The 26,567-nt window shown below is 44.0% G+C and overlaps 1 protein-coding gene across 13 annotated transcripts in view; it reads left to right on the top strand.

Moving 5' to 3' along the window:
* Positions 1 to 2,168: 2,168 nt before the first annotated feature.
* FAM156A (family with sequence similarity 156 member A) overlaps positions 2,169 to 26,567 on the top strand; it is a 94,448-nt gene continuing 70,049 nt past the window's right edge. For 8 of the 13 annotated variants that reach the window (XR_011434640.1, XR_011434638.1, XR_011434637.1 and 5 more), the window contains exon 1: positions 2,697 to 2,925. The gene's annotated coding sequence lies outside the window, so the exon portion shown is untranslated. Of the gene's footprint in view, positions 2,195 to 2,696; positions 3,086 to 26,567 lie in introns of those variants that run through there. The other 5 variants (XM_070257066.1, XM_070257064.1, XM_070257062.1 and 2 more) reach the window with 5 other exon arrangements.

Here is a 26,567-nt window from a genome sequence, read left to right on the forward strand (position 1 = left end):
GTAATCTGCCCAACACCCAACGAGGAGGTCACCATTTGCAGATGAGGAGCCTGAGGTCCAGTGAGGATGACAGTTCTCAGCTCCTGAGGAGGAGAGGAACTGGATGTAATTGGGCTCCTTGGAGGAGGCAGGGGAAGGCTCAGCACAGCCCAGGCCAGTTGTGGGGGGGGGGGGGGGGCACGACAGGGAAGGGGGAAGGGCAAGGTGTGCCCAGGGCCACAGGACTCTGTAACTGTCCTGTCAGGATGTCTGTCTCTCTATCTCTCACTCACACATCCTGCTTGGTCCTTGATGTATGGAATGTAATCCTTACATTCCCTGTGGATGTGACGGTGGAAGGTAGACAGGTGAGCCTCCACACAGGTGGGGAAATACCTCAGAGTCATCAATTTGCAGAAGGCCCCACTGAAAAGGTAGAGATCTCTGCCACCCCTTCCCCCTTTAAAGCATTTTTTTGGCACTGAGATCAGCAGGAAGGCAGCTAGGGGCCTGATGGGGTGTGGGGGACCTTGTGTACACAATGAGCCTCCCCACAACTGGGACATGTCCTGGTCCTGAGGGGCAGAGCGTCCTGATGTGTGTCAAGGCAGTGTGACTGAGGCCCAGGTGATGGGCAGTTGAGTCATTCCCTAGAAACAGTCCCTGAGGAGGGGCTTCCTTTCCCCTGTAGAAACAGGCACATCATCCAGTAGCAGGGCTGGGGGCCCACAGGTGGGTGCTAATTCAGTGGGGACAGTGTGCTGCCAGAAACAGTCTCTGTCCCTGTCTGTAATGTTCGTTTCTCTCTCTCTCTCTCTCCTCTGTGCCTATCACTTTGTCCCTCTCACACACGGGCCTGGGTATGACCTCATTCATGCCATGAAGGCCCACACTCGGCCTCTCCTGAGGGTATCATCCCTTGACGTGGACATTCATGGGGAACAGTTGGGGGGTTCCTCCTGAGTCTACGGGATTGTCCAGGGAAGGTATGTTCAGCTGCAGTGAGGCTGGGGAAGGGGTTCTTCTTTGCGGCAAACCAGGAGCTCCTCCCCATACATTGGGTGACCTGGGCCTCCAGCCTCTGAAACAGGCATGGGGGCTTCTCTGCTAAAAACCCTCCCACGGCTCACTCAAAGTCAGTCCAAGCCCTCACCACGGCCCAGAAGGCCCTACATGATCTGGCCCTCATTACCTCTCTGACCTCAGCTCCTACCTCTCTCTCTCCATCATGCTGTGCCAGCCACACCAGCCTCCTCACTGTTCCTCATACAAACTAGACTGAGTTCCACTCCCAGACTTTTCCAGAGGCGCTCATCTCTGTCTGGGAGGCTTTTCTCCCAGATATTCATCTCCTCTAGGTTTCTGCTCAAATGTCACAGTCTTAGCAAGACCTTCCTTGACCCCTCTTTCTACACTACTCTCTTTACTTTATTATTCCGATTTAACTTTAATCACAGCAATCACCAATACCTGACAAATTACTTACGTTTTTGTGCTGTATGATCCCAATAGAATGCAAGCTCCACGAGGGCCAGCGTTTTTGTCTCTTTCCAAACGGCTGTATTCCTAACACCCATAATAGTGCCTGACAGGCAATTTGGAGAGAAGGAAAGGGAGAATGAATAAACAAAGGCAAAGTTGTGGAGAGAGGCATAGCTAGACATGCTGAGGATTCTGCTAGGGAACATGTTCAGGGGTGACGGGGTGGTGACGAAGTCCATGGTCTTTATCTCACCTACTCAATGTCCTGGGGGACCCTGGGAAATGGCTCCTTCCCTAACAGAACCAAAGGTCCTGCTGTCCCTTTCGCTATTACTCACAGTCAAGGACAGAGGCCTGCCCCACATTAGGCCTTTGGACCCCAGTCGGGAGCTCCATCCCACCTGCCCCTTGGGGGACCGTGTCTGGGTTCCCCAACTAGACTCATTCTGCATTACCCAGGGAAGCACAAGCCAGCACAATGCCCAGGGGGGGTTCTAACGCTAGGGTGACCAACGCAGGGAGGCAAATTTCAGCTTAGGAAGACTTTTTCCCGGGTCCAAGACTGCAGCGAGTTGTGGGGTTTTCATCGTAACTTTGCCCTCCCAGCCTTTGGGGACCAGCCTGCAACGGCCCATGGGCATCTGCACCGACCAGCTGTTTTCCGTTCACACCAGCAAGGGGCGCGCGAGATGGAACAGTTCTGTCCTGGGCGGTACCACTGAGGGGCGCAGAGGTAGGACCGTGCTCTCCGGGAGGTACCATCGGGGAGGGGGCATCCGTTTTGGAATAACCCATTGTGTGTGTGTGTGTGTGTGTGTGTGTGACAACACTGAGGGGGTGTGTGTGTGTGTGACAACACTGAGGGTGTGCTTACACCGCGTGGGGCATCAACCACAGTTCCTAGTGGAGACACTAATGCGCCGTCGAGTCCATCCCCACTCCCACCACTCCATTCTCCCGGTGCATTGAAGCCCAAGTGGAACCCGTGTCTGAGGCTGTAGCTTTCACTTCCACTTCTCCAACTCCACCTCTCCGTTTCTACATGGTCGCATCCAGCTGGAGACTATGAGGGGGCGAGAGATTGGCTCCCGGACGGACGTGGGGGGTGGGGGGTCTGGGCCAGAGGCCGTACTGGGCGGTGATTGGTCACGGCGAGATCGCCGGACTAAGCACTTCCGGGACGCAGAGCGGCACCGGGTGGACCCGGTTGTTCCCGCCTCCCTCTTCGCCCAGCCAGTTCCCGTTGGCCGTCTGTCTGGGACAGGCGCGATGACGGCGCTCCTGGAGCTCGGGGGCGGGGAGCTTTTCAGAGTGTAGAATTTTCCTGCGAGTTGGACTCTTCACCAACTGACTGTCCCGAGGAGGCTGAAGCTGCTGCCCGGGTCAGTGGCGAGGTTCGGCGCAATCTCTGGCTTGTAACTAGAGTCCGACGCTGGATGCGCGGGGTGACGGTGCTGTCTTCACGTGAGCTTTTCAGTCTTCTTTAGCCCTGACTCAGTCAGAAGCCTAGTCGGGCGCGTTTGGCACCGCACCGTCAGTCCTACAGATGCATTCAATTAATGTCCGGGGAGAGGTCTCTGAGCTAGTTTGGTGTCTCTGCCTAGGAAGTAAAGTGTGTCGCTAGGTATGACATCTCAGATGCTGTTTGGGTACATTTGATCTGTCTGAGCCTTTTGGGGGATTGTGAACGAATGGGATATTTTATCTGAGTGGATTTGGTGCGACGTGGTATAAGGTCTCTTAGGCTTTGTGTACCTGTAAATCTGGGTGTGCATTTTCTGAGCTGTTGGGCATTTGTGTCCCTGGGTATGGGATCTCTCTGTAGGCATCTGCACCCCAGGGTATGAGGTCTCTGAGCCGTATGTCATTCTGGGTCCCAAGTTGTGAAGTCTCTGAGCTGCTTGGGTGTGGGGTGGGCTTTATCTTAAGGTGTAAAGTATTTGAGCTGTTTGGGGGTCTGCGCTCAGGGCCTAGGTTCTCTGATTTGTCTGGGGACTCTATCGCAAGGTTATGTGATGTTTCCGAGTTACTTGAACTTCTGTCTTTCTGGTTTTGTGGTCTTTGTATCAGGTTGAGAGGTGTCTGAGTGGTTTGAGGGTCTGTCTCTAGGATGTGAGGTATCTGAGCAGTTTTAACTTGTTTCCTGGGGCGAGGACTTTGGTATGTTGGGGAGGTCCTCGTGGCAGTGTGCATGGTCTCTGTTCTCTTTGGGGGTCTGTGACTGCAGTTGTGAGCTCTCTGTGCAGAGATGTTCGGAATCTGGTTTAGGTTTTGCGTTCAGTGATCTGGTTTTTGATGTCTCTGGGTATCTGAGCTGTTTAGAATTTCTTACCTTTTTGGTTGTGAGGTCTCTGTCCAGGAAGTGAGGATTTTGGAATCTGGCGGATATGATTCCAAAGCCTCGAGCCCCAAGTCCTGGTTGTGTGTCGTTGGACAAGTCGCTTGTCTCCTGGAGCCTCAGTATGTATCATACTTCATAAACTGGGGCCAATGCCTGTCTTGGAGTGTACCTGTGCATCTTAGCATGTGTGTAAAGGGCCTGGCTCCCAGCCATCCTTCCAGAAGAGTTTTCTGAGCGCCTGCTCTGTGCCTGAGTACTGTTCTAGGAGTTAGTGATAAAACACAGGACAAAACTGACAAACACAAGCAAAATCAGGACATAACATAACATGTTTATGACAAACATAAACAGGACAAAAACAAAATCAAAGTCTCTGATTTCATAGAGTTGGTCAGTAAATATATAGCACATCGAGGGTGGCAAGTGCTAGGTAGAAAGATGAGGCAAGGTCGATGGAAAGGGTATGTAGGGAGGACGTGCTTGTTTTATTCAGGGTGATCAAGGAAGGTCTCCCTGAAAAGGTGGTGATTGAGCGAAGACCTGGAGGAAGTGAGGGAGCATGCCTTGGATTACCTGAGGGCGGAGCATTTTAGGCAGAAAGAACAGCAGGTGCAACAGTCCTGAGGGGAAATCCACTTGGTGTGTTCCTGGATGTCAGGGAGTCCAGTGATGGTGGTAAAGCCCTCATCACTGGGTTTCACATGTAGCACTCATTGAAAGGTGCATGGTGTTGCTATTTCTATTTCCCCCACAACTGGTGAGGGAGGTGGGGTCATCCCCATTTTACGGATGAAGGCCCCGAGGCTCCAAGGCCTTGCACCTTCTCTCTGCTCGCTTCTGAAATTGCTAAAAGAGGAGTGAAACTTTCCACTTCATCCTAGAGACAGAGGGTTTGAGTGTCAGGGCTGCAGGGAGGACACCATCCACACTGAATGGCAGCCGGCCTGCTAGTATAAATTATAATATGGGAACCATGGCCATCATAACATTTCTACTCTTGATCGAGGGCAGGACTTTAGGAATGAGAAAGAACTGGGGCAGAAGAGAGAGAGGCAGGAAGGGGAAGCTGGAGAGCAGTGAGAAAAAACACAACTGGCTTCATAATATTGCCTGGATTTGGCCCAATTCATCTTAATTAATTGATCCTATTAAGATACGTTCACCCTTTTCCCCTTCCCTGCCCATTCTTTCACTTCCCTTCTCTTTTTTGCCTGAGCAGTTCAGTCCTAAAGCCATGAGGTGCTGCAGAGCAAGGCAAGTGTATATGTGTAGGGGCATCCCAACTTGGGGAGTCGGCGCCCAGGCACAGTGAGGAGGACATCCATCCATGAGGACAGAGCCCAAGGCAGTAAGGAGGGTCCCTGGGGGTTGGCGGAGGAGAGGGCTAACTGGCTCAGGGGTTCAACCCTGAGTGGGGCCTGGAGGTCAAAGGTGCAGGATGGTTGGCACAGCATGTGAGGAGGGACACTGTGTGGGGAAAGGATGGCTTATATACACTGGGATTCATCAAGTCAGTAAGTGTGTAAGGATAATGGGAGCCATGTCTCGTACTTTTGGAAAAGGGAGTTTCAATTATGGAAAGGAAGAAAACTACAACAAAATCGGGGGGTTATACTGGAATTGGAGTCTGTGTGTGCATATATGGGTAGATGGATATAGATGTACATACGTATGTGTGCGTGTGTGAGTGTGTACATACATATATTCCAAAGTTTTGGAGACAGCACCGACCCAATAGCAATAAGTACACCTAGCTCCCAGATCTTGGCTTCTAAATACCATCCCCTGCTAAATGATGGGTTCCCAGGCTGGAGGAGGGAAAGGATAAATGAGACTGCCTCAACTTGTGGTGTCAGTAATAAGGGAAAGTTCAAGGAATGATGGGGAGATGTCGGAAGGACACAAGAAATAACTCGAAGGGGCTCCCACTGGATAAATAAGTAAAATGAGATTATTTTATTTGTTCCAGCTTTATCAAGCTATTACTGACATATAACATAAGTAGGTTTAAGGTATACAACGCGATGATTTGGTGCACCCTACAGTTGGCTCTCCGTATCCGCAAGTTCCGCATCTGCAGATTGAGCCAACCACAGATCCTGTACTTCTGTGTTTATGATCCGAGAATGCAGAACCCCCGGATATTGAGGGCCTACTAAGGGACAGAGGCTCCGTGGATTTTGGTATCCACGGGGGTCCTGGAACCAATCCCCCGTGGATACCGAGGGACAACTGTATCTTGTGGGATGATTGCCACAACAAGGTTAGTTAACGCCCTGTCCCCTCACGTAATTACCATTTTTTTGTTTGGGTAACATTTAAGATCTACTCTCAACAACTTTCAGTATATAACACAGTACTGTTAATGTTATACGTTAGATTGCCAGAATTTATGTATCTTATGGCTGGAAGTTTGTACCCCTTGACCAACATTTGCCCCAGTACATTTGCCCCAGTGCATTTGCTGATCTCCATCTCTCTGAGTTTGGCTTTGTTAGATTCCACACGGACGTGAGAACATAGGCTGTCTTTCTCTGTCTGACTTATTTCACTTAGCGTAAAGCCTTCAGGGTCCATCCATGTCGTTGCAAAAGGCAGGATTTTCTTCTATTTTATAGCTGAATAACGTTCCATCGTATATGTATACACCACCTTTTCTTCATCCATTCATCCATCCATGGACACCTAGGTTGTTTCCGTAGCTTGGCCGTAGCTGCGATGTAAATCTTAAAATCGGCGTTACTCCTTCAGTTTTATTTTTTGTTTTCAAAATTATTTGGCTGTTCTAGTTTCTTCGCCTCTCCATATAAATTTTACAATCAGTTAGTCTCTATCTACAAAACATGATGCTGGGATTTTTTATTGGAATTGTATGAAATTGATGGATCCATTTGGGGACTATTGGCATCTTAATTATATTGAATTTATCAACCCATGAGCACAGTATATGTCTCCATATGTTTAGGTCTTCTTTTGTTTCTTTCCTCAGCTTTTTGTGTTTTTTTTTTTTAATTTTGTTTTGTAATCGTTCATTGATAGTATTTAGAAATACTCTTGATTTTTTGTGTTGAGCTTGTATCCTGCAACATTGCTGAGCTCACCTATTATAGGAGATTTTAAAAATAGATTTCATGGGATTTTCTATGTAGATAATCATGTCTACATTCATCAATGAATTGGAGCAGTTTTATTTCCTCCTTCCCAATCTGTAAGCCATTTCTTTTTCTTGCCTTACTAGAGTGGCTAGGACTTCCAGTACAATGTTGAATAGCAGGAGTGAGAAAGTGGCCATCCTCCTGGCGTCATTCCTGATCTTAGGAAGAAAGCCTTTAGTCTTTCTCCATTAAGTAGGATGGAAGGTGTAGGTATTTTTGTAGATGCTCTATATCAGGCTAAGAAAGCTCCCTTCTACTCCTGAATGTTTTTATCACGAATGGCTGTTGAATTTTGTCAGACGCTTTTTCTGCATCAATTGATAGGATCATGTGGTTCTTTTTCTTTGGTTCGCTAATATGGTGGACTTAGTGATTGATTTTTGAATACTCCACCAGCTTTGCACTTTTGGGATAAACCCCACTTGGTCATGGTGTATTATTCTGTTTATATGTTACTGAATTTGATTTGTTAATGCTGTTTTTGTCTGATTTTGGTATCGGGATAATGCTAATCTGATAGAGTGATTCAAGAAGTGTTCCCTCTCTTCTGTTTCCTTGAAGGGACTGTGTAGAATTGCTGTGATTTCTTCTTAAGTGTTTGGTAGGATTTTCCAGGGAATACCATAGGAGCCTGGAGATTTGTGAAGTTTTTCAACGACAAATTTGATTTTTTAGTAGATATGTATCTATTCGGATTATCTGTTTACTTTTGGTTGGGCTTTGATAGTTTGTGTCTTTCAAGCAATTGTTCCATTTTATCTTAAGTTGCCAGATGTGGGAACGTGCAGTTACTTATAGGATCCTTTTAATTTCTGTGGGGCCTGTAACCTGTTTTATTCCTGATGTTGGGAAGTTGTGTCTTTTCTTTATTTATCTTTCCGTTGTTGTTGTTGTTGTTGTCAGCCTGGGTAGTTTATGGATTTTATTGACCTTTTCAAAGAACTAGTTTTGGTTTCATTGATTATGTCTATTCTTTTTCCGATTTCTGCTCCAATCTCTATTTCCCTTATTCTGCTTGCTTTGAGTTTATCTTCGTTTTCTTTTTCTAGTTTCTTAAGGTGGAAGCTTTCATCCTTGATTTGGGTCCTTCATTCTTTCTAAGACAAGCATTTGATGCTGGACATTTACTGCTAAGCATTGCTTTAGCTGCATCCTGCAAATTTTGATGTGTTGTATTTTCATTTTCATTCAGTTCAAAATATTTTCTAATTTCCCCTGAGTCTTGCTCTTTGACCCATGGATTATTTAGAAGTGTATAGTTTAATTTCCTTGTGTTTGGAGATTTTCCTCTTAACTTTTTCTTACTTCTCGGTGGCTTTTCTCTTTTGGTCAGACAACATTCTTTGTATGATTTCAACTATATTTCCATTTGGTAAGATTTGTTTTATGACCTAGAATATGGTCTACCTTGGTGAAACTTCCATATGCACTTGAAATAAATGTACATTCCACTGTTGTTATGTGGAGAGTTCCCAACTTGTCAGTTACATCCGGGTTGTTCATGGTGTCATTGACTTCATAGACTTATTGCTCGTTTTCTCTTCATTAGATCTATATATTACTGAGAGAGTGTTGTAGTCTCCAACTGTAATTGTAGAGGTGTTTGTTTATCCTTTGTGGTCCGTCTGACTCGGTTATGTATTTTGAAGCTTTGTTGTTGACTGCTGTGCAGAAAAGAGTTAACGTAGCAGGCCTGGGACTGCCATCCTTAGAAAGACCGGCTTGTTGGCCCTTACCTTGCATCTGGGAACTTGGATTTGGGGAGGTTTGCCACCATTCCCTACCTGAGAAGGGCGGTTTACGCTTCCTAAAGTGTTTGTCCAAACAGTGTGTTTTATGCTAAACACCTGCCTGCCTTCTGGGACTCTGAAGTCTTGGGACATGCTAAGCAGACAGTGCCTATGTGACCGGCCCCCAATAAAGACCTTGGGCACTGAGTTTCTCATGAGCTTCCCTGGTAGACCACATTTCAAACATCTGCCATAATTCATTGTTCAAGGGACAGATTGTGAGACTCTACAGGGCAAGGACTCTTGGAAGCTTGCCCTGGTTTGCTCCAGGTGGTGCCCAGGGTACCCCTCCCCCTGGCTGATTTGGCTTTGAGTCCTTTTGCCGTGATAAATCTTTTTCCATGAGGGTGACTGTATACTGAGTTGAGTCCTCCTGGGGATCCATCAAAGAAAGGGTGGTCTTGGGACATCCGAAACAGTAGTGGCTGCCATGGGATCCACTAGCAAGACCCTGACTTTCACCTGAAATAGGGCGAAAGCCTTGTTGGAGTAAAGGAAGGATGAAGGGGCAAGGATGGTGAACCTTTTGTGCCTCGGTGACTATGGATGTACTCGTGATATGAAACAGCAGCTGTGCTGCTGTCTGTTGCGACAGGTTAGTGTTACTTACAGAATTTACAAATAAAAGATCCAATTTCAGGAGAGTTAGCTCACTGCATCCCTTGGCTGCTTTTGCCGTGCTGGGTGATGTGAGGGGGAAGAAGCGCAGCCAGTTCATGACTTTGGTGTTTGTTCTTTCCTCCCAGTAGGTGGAAGAAGGATCCATAGGTTCCCAAAGGTGACCTTTGGGTCAGCCAGAAATGTGAAAAGTTTGACTTGCTCTCTCCTCCAAGTGAGAGGAAACAAATTAAATCGGTTTGGGCTGGAGCAAAGCGATAGATACACTAGAGGCAAAGAAGGGCAAAAAACACTCCAGCCTTTGCTTCAGCGTGGCTGCTGCTGCTGATACAGCCCCTCCCAGCATTCCATCCAGGATCTCCCCCAGGAGGCTGTAATGGTAACCCTGTGAGTGTCAGTTTACTGCTAAGGGGTTGAGTAAACTTTCAGTGAAAGGGGAAAAGAGGGGGACCTTTTAAAAATGGCCTTGTCTTTTGTGGCTATTGCATCTGGATGTGTGGGAAAATTCATGTAAGATGTTAGGCAATATAACTATTCAATGCAGCTGCCCCGGCAAGACACTGATCTTTTCCAGCCTGCTCACTAGATAAATGATACAGACAGAGGCGACAGGAGGTTACGTAAGCCCATTTTGACTTTTTTCTTTTTTGGCTGAGGAAGATTAGCCCAGAGCTAACATCTGTTGCCAATCTTCCTCTTTTTCTTTTCTTTTTCTTTTTTTTGGTTTTTTTTTGCTTGGGGAAGATTAGCCCTGAGCTAACATCTGTGCCAGTCTTCCTACACTTTATATGTGGGTCGCTGCCACAGCATGGCTGATGAGTGGTGTAGGTCCGCACCTGGGATCTGAACCCGCCAACCTGGGCCACTGAAGTGGAGTGTGCTGAACTTAACCGCTATGCTATGGGGCCGGCCCCTGGAAGTTTTTTTAAAATTTGAGATTTCATCCTGACCAGTTCCTAAACATGATGTGTCTTTGTAGTTAGGTTATAGAACTTGTTTTTCTGTGAAAATTCTTTAGTCTCTCTTGCATACAACCGTACTAGACAAAAGGTTTGGAAGAGAGTAGGGGATAACTTTGTTTTGTTTTTATTTTTTTGTTTTTTTCGGATGTACATCATATTTTGAATTCTGTATACATTATATCGTGTTCACCACCCGAAAACTAATTATACTCCATCCCTTCACATGTGAGCCTAATCACCCCTTTTGCCCTAGCCCCTCCCCCCTTCCCCGATGGTAGCCACCAATCCAATCTCCAATGCTATGTGTGTTTTTTTTGGTCGTTGTTTTTATCTTCTACTTATGATTGAGATCATATGGTATTTGACTTTCTCCCTCTGACTTATTTCACTCAGCATAATACCCTCAAGGTCCATCCATGTTGTCACAAATGGCCGGATTTCGTCATTTCTTATGGCTGAGTAGTAGTCCATCGTGTACAAATACGACATCTTCTTTGTCCATTCGTCCCTTGGTGGGCACCTAGGTCGCGTCCATGTCTTGGCTATTGTGTATAATGCTGAAATGAACATAGGGTTGCAAGAATCTTTATGCCTTTGTGTTTTCAAGTTCTTTGGATAAGTACCCAGCGGTGGAATAGCTGGATCATATGGTAGATCTATGCTTAATTTTCTGAGGATACTCCATACTGCTTTCCATAGTGGCTTCAGCAGTTTGCACTCCCACGCAGTGAACAAGGGTCCCCTTCTCTCCACATCCTCTCCAACCCTTGTTGTTTCCTGTTAATTATAGCCATTCTGACCGGAGTGAGGTGATACCTCATTGTAGTTTTGATTTGCATTTCCCTGATAGCTGATGATGTTGAGCATCTTTTCATATGCTTGTTGGCCATCCGTATATCTTCTTTGGAGAAATCTCTGTTCAGATCTTTTGCCCATTTTCTAATTGGATTGTTGGTTTTTTTTGTTGTTGAGCTGTATGAGTTCTTTGTATATTTTGGATATTAACCCCTTATCTGATATATGGTTTGCAAATATCTTCTCCCAATTGTTAGGTTGTCTTTTTGTTTTGTTGCTGGTTTCCTTTGCTGTGCAGAAGCTTTTTAGTTTGATGTAGTCCCATTTGTTCATTTTTTCTTTTGTTTCGCTTGCCGGGTCAGACATGGGACTTGAAAATATGCTGCTCACACCGATGTCATAGAGCGTACTGCCTGTGTTTTCTTCTAGAAGTCTCATGATTTCGGGTCTTACATTCAAGTCTTTCATCCATTTTGAGTTGATTTTTGTGCATGGTGTAAGGGAATGGTCAATTTCATTCTTTTGCATGTGGCTATCCAGTTTTCCCAACACCGTTTATTGAAGAGACTCTCCTTTCTCCATCGTATGCTCTTGGCTCCCTTGTCGAATATTAGCTGTCCATAAACGTGTGGGTTTACTTCTGGGCTCTCGATTCGGTTCCGTTGATCTGTGTGTCTGTTTTTGTGCTAGTACCGTGCTGTTTTGGTTACTATGGCTTTGTAGTATAATTTGAAATCAGGGAGTGTGATCCCTCCAGGTTTGTTCTTTTTTCTCGGGAATCCCTTGGCCATTCGGGGTCTTTTGTTGTTCCATATAAATTTTAGGATTCTTTGTTCTATTTCTGTAAAAAATGTTGTTGGAATTTTGATAGGGATTGCGTTGAATCTATAGATTTCTTTAGGAAGTATGGACATTTTAACTATGTTAATTCTTCCAATCCAAGACCACGGAATATCTTTCCATTTCTTTGTTTCTTCTTCGATTTCTTTCAACAGTGTTTTATAGTTTTCGGTGTACAGAACTTTCACCTCTTTGGTTAAGTTTATTCCTGGGTATTTTATTCTCTTTGTTGCAATTATAAATGGGATTTTATTCTTAATTTCTCTTTTTGCTACTTCGTTGTTAGTGTGTAGAAAACGCAACCGATTTTTGTACGTTGATTTTGTATCCCACGACTTGACTGTATTCCTTTATTATTTCTAAAAGCTTTTTAGTGGAATCTTTAGGGTTTTCTAGATATAAAATCATGTCGTCTGCAAAGAGTGACAGTTTCACTTCTTCTATTCCAGTGTGAATCCCTTTTATTTGTTTTTCTTGCCTGATTGCTCTGGCTAGGACTTCCAAGACTGTGTTACATAAGAGCGGTGCCAGTGGGCATCCTTGTCTGGTTCCTGTTCTTAGAGGGATAGCTTTCAGTTTTTCTCCATTGAGAATGATCTTTGCTGTGGGTTTGTCATGTATGGCCTTTATTATGTTGAGGTATTTTCCTTCTATACCCATTTTATTTAGAGTTTTTATCATAGGTGGATGCTGTATCTTGTCAAATGCTTTCTCTGCGTGTATTGAGATGATCATGTGATTTTTATTCTTCATTCTGTTAATGTGGTGTATCACGTTGATAGACTTGCGGATGTTGTACCATCCCTGCTTCCGTGGAATGAAACCCACTTGATCATGATGTATGATCTTTTTAATGTATTGTTGTATTCAATTTGCTAGTATCTTGTTGAGGATTTTTGCATCGATGTTCATCAGTGATATTGGCCTATAATTTTCTGTTTTCGTGTTGTCCTTGTCTGGTTTTGGTATCGGGATAATGTTGGCTTCGTAGAAGGAGGTAGGAAGCCTCCCCTCCTCTTCAGTATTTTGGAAGCGTTTGAGAAGGATAGGTATTCAGTCTTCTTTGAATGTTTGGTAGAATTCACCAGGGAAGCCGTCTGGTCCTGGACTTTTATGTTTTGGGAGGTTTTTGATTGCTGTTTTGATCTCCTTACTGGTGATTGTCCTATTCAGATTTTCTACTTCTTCTTGGTCCAGTTTTGGAAGGTTGTATGTTTCTAAGAATTTATCCATTTCTTCTAGATTATCCAATTTGTTGGTCTATAGCTTTTCATAGTATTCTCTTATCATCTTTTGTATTTCTGAGGTGTCCGTTGTAATTTCTCCTCTTTCATTTCTGATTTTATTTATTTGAGCCTTCTCCCTTTTTTTTGGTGAGTCTAGCTGAGGGTTTGTCAATTTTGTGTATCTTTTCGAAGAACCAGCTCTTGGTTTCGTTAATTTTTCCTATTGTTTTTTTAGTCTCTACTTGGTTTATTTCTGCTCTGATTTGTGTTATTTCCTTCCTTCTGCTGATTTTGTGCTTTGTCTGTTGCTCTTTTTTCCAGTACCTTTAGGTGCACTTTTAGATAGCGTATTTGGGATTTTTCCTCTTTGTTGAGGTAGGCCTGAATTGCTATAAACTTACCTTGTACAACCGCTTTTGCTGTATCCCACAGATTTTGGCATGTCGTGTTTTTATTTTCATTTGTCTCCGGAATTTTTTGATTTCTTCTTTGATTTCTTCATTGACCCAATCGTTGTTCAGTAGCATTTTGTTCAGTCTCCACATTTTTGTGGCTTTTCTGGTTTTCTTTCTGTAGTTGGTTTCCAGTTTCATACCTTTGTGGTTAGAAAAGATGCATGGTATTATTTCGGTCTTCTTAAATTTGTTGAGACTTGTTTTGTGGCCTAATATGTGATCAATCCTGGAGAATGTTCCATGTGCATTTGAAAAGAATGTGTAGTCTGTGGGTTTTGGATGGAATGTTCTGTATATATCTACTAAGTCCATCTGGTCTAATGTGTCCTTTAAGGCGAGTGTTTCCTTATTGATCTTCTGTTTGGATGATCTACCCATTGGTGTAAGTGGAGTGTTAAAGTCCCCTACTATTATTGTGTTACTATTTCTCCTCTCATGTCTGTTAATAATTGCTTTACATATTTAGGTGCTCCTATGTTGGGTGCGTTGATATTTACAAGTGTCATATTTTCTTGCTGGATTGTTGCCTTTATCATTATGTAGTGCCCGTCTTTGTCTCTTATTACAGTTTTTGACTTAAAGTCTATTTTGTCTGATATAAGTATTGCTAACCCCACTTTCTTTTCTTTGCCATTTGCATGGAGTATCTTTTTCCATCCTTTCACTTTCAGTTTGTGAGTGTCTTTAGCTCCGAAGTGTGTCTCTTGTATGCAGCATATACATGGGTCTTGTTTTTTTATCCAATTGGCCACCCTGTGGCATTTGATTGGAGCATGTAGTCCATTGACATTTAAAGTAGCTATTGATAAATATGTATTTATTGCCATTTTGTCACTTTTTTTTCTGGGTGTTTTAGTAGTTCTTCTCTGTTCCTTTCTTTTTCTCTTCCTCTCTTCCCTTGTGGTTTGATGGCTATCTTTAGTAATATGTTTGATTTCTTTTGTCTTACTTTTTTTTCCTGCTTGTTATAGGTTTTGGGTTTGTGGTTACCATGAGGATCGTATTTAATATACTATGCATATAACAGTCTATATTGAGTAGAGAGACTCTTTACCTTGACCTCTTTCTAAAAGCTCTACTTTTTCACTGCCCTCCTCCCACATTGTATTATTTTCACATCATATGTAGTCTTTTGGTTAGTGTGTGTCTATCCATTACCTTCTTATCATTGAAATAGGTGATTTTAGTACATTTGTCTTTTACCCTTCCTATTATCTTCACAGGTAGTTGATCTGCTGCCTTTACTATATTTTTACGTTACAAGTGATTTTATTGCCTTTTTGTTGTTGTAGTTTTGTGTTTTTTTGATCATTTTTTTAATCTCTATTTGTGGTCGTCGCTTTCCCACTTAAATGAGTCCCTTCAGCATTTCTTGCAGAACTGGTTTCTTGGTGATAAACTCCTTTAATTTTTGCTTGTCTGGAAAGCTCTTTATCTCTCCTACCATTCTGAATGACAACCTTGATGGATAGAGTATTCTTGGCTGTAGGGTTTTTCCTTTTAGCACTCTAAATATGTCGTGCCATTCTCTTCTCGCCTGTAGGGTCTCGACTGAGAAGTCCGCTGATAGCCTGATGGGCTTCCCTTTATATGTCACTTGTGGCCTTTCTCTTGCTGCTTTTAGAATTCTCTCTGTCTTTAATTTTGGACATTTTGATTATAATATGTCTTGGTGTGGGCCTCTTTGTGCTTCTCTTGTTTGGAGCTGTCTGTGTTTCCTGAATTTGGATGTCTGTTTCCTTCCTCAGGTTAGGAAAGTTTTCCTGTATTATTTTTACGAACAAATTTTCTGCCCCTTTGTCTTTCTCTTCTCCTTCTGGGACACCTATAATCCGAATGTTAGCATGCTTGATATTGTCCCAGAGTTCCCTTAGACTGTTCTCATTCTGTGTAATTCTTTTTTCTCTTTTCTGTTCAGCTTGTATGATTTCCTCTAGTCTTTCGTCTAGCTCGCTGATCCGTTCTTCTGCTTCCTCTACTCTGCTATTGAGTCCCTCTAGTGAATTTCTCATTTCCAGTATTGTATTCTTCATTTCTGATTGTTTTTTTTTTTATATCTTCCAATTCTTTGCTGATGTGCTCACTGTGTGCATCCATTCTTCTCTGCATGAATTCTTTGTCAAATAGGTTGCTAGTTTTTGTTTCACTTAGTCCTTTTTCTGGGGTTTTGTACTGTTCCCTTGCTTGGAAAGTATTCCTTTGCCTCCTCATTATGCCGCTTTCTCTGTGCTATTTTCTTTGTATTAGGTGAGTCGGCTATGTCTCCTGATCTTGGAGAAGTGGCCTTACGTATGAGATGCCTTATGAGGCCCAGCAGTGTGCTTCCCTCTTGTCACCAGTCCATAAGAACCAGGAGTGACCCCTTTGTGCACTACTTGTGTCCTTCTGCTGCAGCAGGGTTGCTCCCACTGCAGGTACCCAGGGAGTCTGATCTTTCCTACCCTGGCGAGCTGTTTGTAAATCTGGTTTGGGGAGCCTCAGCACTGTTGGCTACAAAGTCTATCAGCACACTCTTATTGCAGTTGTCCTCTTAATTGGGTTGGTACCCAGTGTAGCTGGTTGCTGGGCTCAGGGGCGTACAGTTGTGATGGGCCTGAGGCCAACAAGGCTGTTGTCAGTTCTCTTAGGAGTGCAGCTGAGTGGGGCTGGCCCTTGGCATGGGGCACTCAATTGTTTCAGGCTTTGGAAGGTGGGGCTGATCCTTTTTATGGCTATTTGTGAAGCACAAGTCTTCTGCCGCTGATAAGCCTCACCCCCCACAGGACCACATACACTGTCAACACAGTCCTGGTCCGTGCACACTTCTCAACCCCCTGGAGCGTACCCCAATGCCACACTGCAGAGGCCCCCACCCCTCCCCCAACGCCCCCCACAGTTCACCTGGTCCTCACACAGGCCCTGCCCCACAGAGGCAGACACCTTTGCCTGCCTGTAGAGGATCAAGGCACCCAGTCAATGCAGGCTGAAAAGTAGCCTGAGGGCTTACTGTTAGAGGGGCCAGTCCCTAGGGCGGGTTGCCTGCCCTGGCTGAACTGGATTAAATCTGTGCTCTAGTGGGTGTGGCAGACACCTGGGCTAACAGCCCAAGGGATGCACCTCAATGGCCCCCACCAGTGTCCATATCAGCACACCTGGACCAGCTCAGAACAATGACCGCACCAATGCCTCAGTCTCCGGAGAGGTCCCTCCTCTCACTGAGATGCCCCCAGAGCCCACCAGGTGAGTCTCGTTTCACCAAAGGACTGTCAGCCTTCTCTCTGGTGATTTTAGGTTGCTGCAATGAGTGAGTTTGTGCGTGGGCCCTTTAAGACCCGGCTCTTTTCAGCTTTCGGGCGGATAGCTTTTCTGGGCGTGTCCTCGCTGCAGTTAATAGCTAGCAAAGCCAGACAGTAAGACCCCCGTCTCAGTTGGGCTGAGTGTAAAGGATGCTTATCGCAGTATCGCCCCCGCTCTGGACCTCACTCCTCCAGAGAGGGCTGCTTACCTTAGGATGGCTCCTGCCTGGCCAGCTGAGAAGCTCCGCTGCTCCCAAAGGTGGCTTTTTTCCTCTCTGGCCGGAGTTACTGCCTCTTCTGCCTTCATCAGGACTGTCCCTCGTCGTGGGGGTTCTTTTTATCCGGTTTTCAGTTTTTAATCCAGGGTAATTGTTCCAAAAATTGTTGTAACTTGGTTGTGTTCGTGCGAGGAGACGAGTTCAACGTCTGCTCAACCTCCATCTTGATGAGATCTCAGGGATAATTTTTAAAATGTAAATCTTTGATTTCAGAATTGTGTACATTGATATTGTGACAATGGAAGACAACACAAACCTGGCACCTGGGGAGAGGCAGAGGGAGGGAGTGAGGACATTAATGATCTTGTTTGTCCAAACTGTTCCTGGAGACTTTCTATTTTTCCTGACGAAATACTTCCTGTGCAGTCTTTGCAAGCTGCTGTGAGCATTTTGAATGCAAACTGACAGCTGAGCCTGCAGTCACACCTGACAGAGCTCTGACTATGGGGCAGCAGGCATGGCCTCAGCTCCTGGACTTTGCAGGTGGAGAAAGAAAAAGCACATGCCATGTGGGATCTAAAATGTCGTCTCCTGTCACCACCTCCATCCACTGGCCATGAAGAGAATGGATTTGACATCAACTGAAGCCTTCAGGGAGAAGGCCAGTGGGGTCATGATGTGTTCTCAAAAGATCCACTGACTTGGCTCTCATGCTGTGTTCATTATGTTCTGTCTTCCTGTGTGCTTTCTGGTTGGTCTTCTCTACTGTGTGTCTGTCCTGGGAAGAGTGAGTATGTTGGAGGCGGTCCTGCTGCTCAAGGGCTTTAATAAAGTTCCTGAGAGTTTCTTAGGCAGTTAAAAATCACAGATTCTAGGGCACTGTCGTGGCCACACTAAGTGAGACTCACTGGCTGTTGATCACAGAATGTGCGTTTTTTAAAAGTTCCTGGGTTCCGACACACACGGACAACTTGTCTGGGAACTACTGGAGCAGGGGTCTAGTCTTATTTTCCCTGCTGCCAGGCTTCTGTCTCCATTGTGAGGGTGTAGAAGTGACGTAGGGTTGGTGCCTTCTCTGGTGCACAAACCCAAGACCTCAGGCTAGGAGCCTGATAGGCTGTTTGCTATACTAAGGAGGCTCTCACACCATCGTTTCCACAGTGTATCCTGATTCCAATCCTGTCAAGCCTCCATCTAAAAGATTGCTATTGAGATCCAATTCCTACTTACTCAGCAGTTCTATGCTGCGAAAGCAATTTGTGTTACACGTCAGCTGTTATTCTACGTATTTTGTGGTAGCGTTTGGATCTTACCCTTCATTGAATAAGTACACAACACAGTGAGTTTTCCACAATGCCTCCAGACCTGTGGCTCCACCACTTACTGCTGAGTGACACTGAGCAAGTTGCTTAGCATCTCGCTGCCTCATTTCTCCATTAGTAAAATGAAAACACTAGTTAGTAGTAAATTTAGCTACTTCTTGGGGCAGTTTAGAGCACCGACTATGTTCAGACGTGTAAAGTTGTCAGGACGGTGCCTGGCGTATGGTGAGTTCCCAGTCAATTCTAGTTGTTGTTGTCAGTGTTGTTGCTGTTGCCACATTTTCCTGGAGCATGTTCCAGAGAGACAGTGTCAAGACTACCTTTGACTGACTGGATGGACTTTGCACGCTCACTTCAGCTCTTCGGGGACTCAAGAACTGAGTGTATGGGGCATGAAAGGTCATATTTTTGTTAGCATAATGAATATTCAGTTCTCCTTGTAGGGTTCTCGTGAAGCCTAAATGTACTGCCAGGGTTTCATCATCGTGTGCTCATATGGAAAATTTGAATGGAAACTTCCCTAGGAAATTAGAACTCTAATACCCTCTTCATATGATTTGTGTAATGCTGGGAAAGTAAATGGTCACTGGATGATGATAGAACATGAGTATGTAAATTTTAAAAAACATTTTAAAGACTGATATGTAAAGGCCAAAGAGCCTCATCATGTGATTTCTTTTATTGCCATTAGTTCTATCTAGTCTGATTCTCCTGTATCAAGTTGTGGAGATTTGAATCTGATGAAGGTATGAAACCATTAGGAGTCAAATTTTCTTCAGTAACACTTTGTTTCTTGTGTAGTTTTCACATTGTCAGTTTTATTGTGTTCGTTATTTCTAGCACTAATATTCATTATTGATTTAATAAAAGGCTGATGATGTTACCGTTTTCTGAGGTAAATCATGAGGCGACGGTGAACTGTTTTCGGATGGAGAGTCTGAGGGAAGGGGCAAAGGGGAGAGAGAGTGGGGTGGGAGTGGGGGAAGTGAAAGTGGGGGGCAGGGAGGGGGCAAATGGGAGGAAGGGGTAATGGGTACAAGCAAAAAGCAGAAGGGAATAAAAGCTCACACTTCTGGATGCTTCCTATAGGCCCGGCCTTGTTTTTAGCTCTCTCTCTACATATATAATTTTAAAAGTCATTGAGTACTTACAGCAACTCTATGAGGTAAGCATTTTGAATGTTATCATCCTTTCTTATAGATGAGGAAGCTGAGACACGAGGAGATTAACAGGTGAAGTAATTTGCCCGCAGCCACCTAGCCAGCAAGGTCAGAGTCAGATTTGTACCCAGGCCAGAGAGAAACATAAAGACACATGAGATGCAACCCTAAACTCTGGAGTGTGACCTCAGTGTCACATGTCCTCTGGATCAAAAGCCAGATGAACATGTCTGGCAGCATTAATCAGATTACATGTATCTGTGTACGGGTTGACCATGCTGTCTCCTAGGTGCATGAAATACTATGGGGTGACGAGTCAACATGTGCACATCACAAAGAACAGTTTCTGCCGTATCAGAGTCTCTGCGTGTGTTTGCTCCTGTTGACGTCGGCATCCACATCCTCATCGTCGTTATCATTACGGAAGGTAGTTTATGGTATAATGTCAAACAAGCAAAACAACAGATACGGTATAAAGACATTATCTCCCCTTCCCAAACTCATAATTTAAAAAATGCATAGGAAAATAGCCTGGAAGGGAATAACCACATATTAAGTGTCTTTCTCTAAGTGTGAAACTCTAGATAATTTTCACATAACATTTTATTCACTGTTCTATTTGCTGTATCTTCGTTATTACATAGCCAGCGTTCCTATTATAATTTTTAAAATAGTTTTTCTGAAGACTCATTCTCTTAGGTGTCTTGACGTTTCAGGATAAAAACTTATTTCATTATGCTTGCCAGGTGAAAAACCAATCAGTGTGTTTAAAGCAGGAGAAAGATCTGTGGTGCAGTAGCAGAGAGGAGCAGGGGAAGCAGAGAGGTCCAGATGGAAGGTTGGCTAAGTCTGCACGCACTGTGAAAAAGGCCACAGTCAATACAGGCAAAAACCAAACCAAACCCAACTCGCACGTCCCTACAAAGAGGCTGATGTGCTATCGAGATAAGTGTCTGTATTAAGACTTCTTAGACCTTCGCTCCCTTTTGACTCCCTTGGGGCAGTGGGGCAGCATGTGGTTCCTAGAAAGCAGTACTGCTTAGAACTACTCTGTGGATGAGAGTCGCAGCCTCACCTGCTCCTTTTGTGGGTGATCTGGAGCACTTTTCTTGAAGTCTGGAAGCCTACAGATTCAGAAGGGAAAAGAGAAAGAAAATACATAGTGCAGTAGTTAGATCCAACCTTCCCCCAATAAATCCATACGCAGAAAGCGAGATGCAGATACAGGTTGTGGTAATAATCGGTTGGGAATTAGCAGGGTTGGATTGGGTGACTCAGACAAGAAATGGGGAAGTGAATGCAAAGGTGAGAGAACGCGTTAAGAGGAGATAAACAGCAAAAAGTCCGTTTTCTGGCCTTGCTTTTCTGCTAAGAGGATAGAGTACTCCATTATTGTCGGGCAGGGCTCCCTGGTCTGAAGTCTGGGAGGGAATTATTGCACTTAGTGATGAGTGTTCTGAGGACTCACTATCAGCCCTAACAAGGGGCCACTGAGTGTGTGAAGGCATGAAGGTCTCGGTCCTTACCAGTGACAGATACAGAAAGCTTCTTAGCCCTGCTGAGAGTAGTGCTGTGGCACCTTAGGGAAGCTGGAAGCCACCCTCTAGCAAAACTACCAGTGCTCCCCAACCTCCTAATCCAGGTCAGGGGGCGGCCCAGACACTGGTCACTGTCCTGGATAACTATGATGGTCACTGTGTGTGTGTGTGTGTGTGTGTGTGTGTGTGTGTGTGTGTTTAAAAAAGATGGTGGGGGAGACTGTTCATTTAACTACAGTTCACCAAGCTTCAACTGTGGTCTAGGCACTGTGCTGGGTGCCTGGGAGATGCAATAAAAAAAGAAGCATCCGTGCCCTCATGGGGTTTATGTAAAATCATGGGACAATAATGAATCTAATGATCATACAAATAAATGTAAAAATTACTGCTGTGATTGGTGGTACCAAAGACGCCCACTCCAGGGCTTGGGAAGAAGTGACCTTGGCAAGACCTTTTGGAAGGTCTTCCCTTAAGAGGCAGTGCTTGGAGATCTCGTCAAGATGGTGGTGTAGGAAGACTCTGAACTCATGTCCTCCCACAAACACAACCAGGTTACAACTATCTTTGGAAAAATTACCCTGGATAGAAAACTGAAAACTGGATTAAAAGAACCCCCGCAACAAGGGACAGTCCTGACTAAGGTGGAAGAGGCAGAAATTCCTTCTGGAGAGGGAAAAAAGCCACCTTCAGGAGCAGCGGAGTTTCTCAGCCAGTCAGGCGGGAGCCACCCTAAGGTACGCATCCCTCCCTGGAGAAGTGAGGTCCTGAGTGGGGGCCCGATACTACTGTAAGCATCCTTCAGACTCAGCACGGCTGAGACGAGGCTCTTGCTATCTGGCTTTGCCGGCTATTAACTGCAGTGGGGATACCCCCAGAAAAGCTATCGGAGGAAAGCCGAAAAGACCCGAGTCTTAAAGGGCCCACGCACAAACTCACCTGTCTCAGCAACCTAAAATCACCGGAGAGAAGGCTGACAGTCCTTTGGTGAAAAGAGACTCACCTAGTAGGCTCCGGGTGCATCTCAGTGAGAGGAGAGACCTCTCCAGAGACTGAGACATTGGTGGGGGTCATTGTTCTCACCTAGTCCAGGCATGCTGACACAGACAGGCAGATGCCATTGAAGTTCTTCCCCTGGCCTGTTAGCCCAGGGGTCTACCACACCCACTAGGGTGGCCAGCTGGATAAAAAAACAGGACTCATGCTTATGCTGCGTACAGGAGACACACTTCAGACCTAAAGACACAAACTGAAAATGAAAGGATGGAAAAAGATATTCCGTTCAAATGGCAAAGAAAAGAAAACGTGGGTAGCAATGCTTATATTAGACAAAATAGACTTTAAAACAAAAACTGTAGCAAGAGACAAAGAAGGGCACTACATAATGATAAAGGGAACAATCCAACAGGAAGATATGGCACTTGTAAATATCAATGCAGCCAACATAGGAGCACCTAAATATATAAAGCAATTATTAACAGACATAAGAGGAGAAATAGACAGTAACGCAATAATACTAGGGGACTTTAACACTCCACTTACATCAATGGATAGATCATCCAAACAGAAGATGAATAAGGAAACACTGGCCTTAAAGGACACGTTTGACTAGATGGACTTAGTGGATATATATAGAACATTCCGTCCAAAAACCACAGAATACGCATTCTTTTCAAATGCACATGGAACATTCTCCAGGACTGATCACATTAGGCCACAAGACAAATGTCAGTAAATTTAAGAAGATCGAAATAATACCATGCATCTTTTCTCACCACAAAGGTATGAAACTGGAAAGCAACTACAGGAAGAAAATCAGAAAAGCCACAAAAATGTGGAGATTAAACAAAATGCTACTGAACAACGATTGGGTCATTGAAGAAATCAAAGGAGAAATCAAAAAGTTCCTGGAGACAAATGAAAGTACGACATGCCAAAATCTATGGGATAGAGCAAAAGCGGTTCTACGAGGGAAGTTTATAGCAATTCAGGCCTACCTCAACAAACAAGAAAAATCCCAAATAAACAATCTAACAGTGCATCTAAGGGTACTGGAAATAGAAGGACAAACAAAGCCCAGATCAGGAGAAGGAAGGAAATGATAAAGATCACAGCAGAAATAAATGAAATAGAGACTAAAACAACAATAGAAAAAATTAATGAAACCAAGAGCTGGTTCTTTGAAAAGATAAACAAAATTGGCAAACCCTTAGCTAGACTCACCAAGGAAAAAAGAGAGAAGGCTCAAATAAATAAAATCAGAAATGAAAGAGGAGAAATTACAACGGACACCCCAGAAAGACAGAAGATAATAAGAGAATACTGTGAAAAGCTATAGGCCAACAAATTGGATACTCTAGAAGAAATGGATAAATTCTTAGAAACATACAACCTTCCAAAACTGGACCAAGAAGAAGTAGAAAATCTGAATAGGACAATCACCAGTAAGGAGATCAAAACAGCAATCAAAAACCTCCCAAAACATAAAAGTCCAGGACCAGACGGCTTCCCTGGTGAATTCTACCAAACATTCAAAGAAGACTGAATACCTATCCTTCTCAAACTCTTCTGAAAAATTGAAGACGGGGGGAGGCTTCCTACCTCCTTCTACGACGCCAGCATTATCCCGATACCAAAACCAGACAAGGACAACACAAAAAACAGAAAATTACAGGCCAATATCACTGATGAACATTGTTGCAAAAATCCTCAACAAGATACTAGCAAATTGAATACAACAATACATTAAAAAGATCATACGTCATGATCAAGTGGGTTTCATTCCAGGGATGCAGGGATGGTACAACATCCGCAAGTCTATCAACGTGATACACCACATTAACAGAATGAAGAATAAAAGTCACATGGTCATCTCAATACACGCAGAGAGAGCATTTGACAAGATACACCATCCACTTATGATAAAAACTCTAAATAAAATGGATATAGAAGGAAAACACCTCAACATAATAAAGGCCGTACATTAGAAACCCACAGCAAAGATCATTCTCAACGAAGAAAAACTGAAATCTATCCCTCTAAGAACAAGAACCAGACAAGGATGCCCATTGTCACCACTCTTATTTAACATAGTATTGGACATCCTAGCCAGAGCCATCAGGCAAGAAAAAGAAAGAAAAGGGATCGATATTGGAAAAGAAGAAGTGAAACTGTCGCTCTTTGCAGACGACATGATTTTATATGTAGCAAACCCTAAAGAATCCACTAAAAAACTTTTAGAAATAATGAATGAATACTGTCAAGTCGCAGGATACGAAATCAACACACAAAAATCGGCTGCATTTCTGTACACTAACAACGAAGTAGCAGAAAGAGAAATTCAGAATACAATCCCATTCACAATTGCAACAAAGAGAGTAAAGTACCTAGGAATAAACTTAACCAAAGAGATGAAAGAGCTGTACACCGAAAACTATACAACATTGTTGAAAGAAGTCGAAGAAGATACAAAGAAATGGGAAGATATTCCATGCTCCTGGACTGGAAGAATTAACTTAGTTAAAATGTCCATACTTCCTAAAGCAATCTATAGATTCAATGCAATCCCTGTGAAAGTTCCAACATTTTTCACAGAAATAGAACAAAGAATCCTAAAATTTATATGGAACAGCAAAAGACCCCAAATAGCCAAAGGATTCCTGAGAAAAAAGATCAAACCTGGAGGTATCACACTCCCTGATTTCAAAATATACTACAAAGCCATAGTAACCAAAACAGCATGGTACTGGCACAAAAACAGACACACAGATCAACGGAACCGAATCGAGAGCCCAGAAATAAACCCACACATGTATGGGCAGCTAATATTGGACAATGGAGCCAAGAGCATACGATGGAGAAAGGAGAGTCTCTTCAATAAATGGTGTTGGGAAACTGGACAGCCACATGCAAAAGAATAAAAGTAGGCCATTCCCTTACACCATGCGCAAAAATCAACTCAAAATGGATGAAAGACTTGAATGTAAGACCCGAAACCATGAAACTTCTAGAAGAAAACACAGGCAGTACGCTCTTTGACATCGGTGTGAGCAGCATGTTTTCAAGTCCCTTGTCTGACCCGGCAAGGGAAACAAAAGAAAAAATGAACAAATGGGACTACATCACACTAAGAAGCTTCTGCACAGCAAAGGTAACCATCAACAAAATGAAAAGACAACCTAACAATTGGGAGAAGATATTTGCAAACCATATATCCGATACGGGGTTAATATCCAAAATATACAAAGAACTGATACATCCCAACAACCCAATTAAAAAATGTGCAAAAGATCTGAACAGAGATTTCTCCAAAGATATACGGATGGCCAACAGGCATATGAAAAGATGCTCCGCATCATTAGCTATCAGGGAAATGCAAATCAAAACTACAATGAGGTATCACCTCACTCCGATCAGAATGGCTGTAATTAACAAGACAGGAAACAGCAACTGTTGGAGAGGATGTGGAGAGAAGGGAACCCTCATACACTGCTGGTGGGAGTGCAAACTGGTGCAAGCCGCTATGGAAAGCAGTATGGAATATCCTCAGAAAATTAAGAGTAGATCTACCATATGACCCAGCTATCCCACTGCTGGGTATTTATCCAAAGAACTTGCAAACACAAATGGGTAGAGATACATGCACCCCTGTGTTCATCGCAGCATTATTCACAATAGCCAAGACTTGGAAGCAACCTAGGTGCCCATCAAGGGACAAATGGACAAAGAAGATGTGGTACATATACGCAATGGAATACTACTCAGCCATAACAAATGATGAAATCGGGTGATTTGTGACAACATGGATGGACCTTGAGGGTATTATGCTGAGTGAAATAAGTCAGAGGGAGGAAGTCAAATACCATATGATCTCACTCATAAGTAGAAGATAAGAACAACGACAAACAAACACAAAGCAACGGAGACTGGATGGGTGGTTACCATAGGGGAAGGGGGGAGTGGGGAGGAGAAAAGGGGTGATTAGGCTCACATGTGAGGTCGTGGACTAGAATTAGTTTTCGGGTAGTGAACATGAGGTAGTCTACAGAGAATTCGAAATATATTACGAGGTACATCTCAAAGCTATATAAGGTTATAATCCAATGTTACTGCAATAAAAAAAAAGAGAGACAATGCTTGAGTTGAAATGTGAAAGACACACAGGAGTTAACTAATCAGCAGCCCTCAGGAAGAGGGGACAATGTAAGTGGAGAAGCTTGGGGAATTGGAGGATGTGAAAGAAGCCCAATAAGAGAGACAAGAAGGGGAAGCACTGCTTTTCATACTGCTAGAGAGGTAGGCAGGGGCTGGACCATGCCCTGACGTCCTTGTGTAGGAGTATGGTCTTTATCTGAAAAGCAGTGGACAGGCCTGCACCTGTGTGAGAGAAAGGGGAGGGGAGGGAAGAGGGAGAC

This window comes from Equus caballus, chromosome X (assembly GCF_041296265.1).
Source record: "Equus caballus isolate H_3958 breed thoroughbred chromosome X, TB-T2T, whole genome shotgun sequence".
NCBI classification, from domain to species: Eukaryota; Metazoa; Chordata; class Mammalia; order Perissodactyla; family Equidae; genus Equus; species Equus caballus.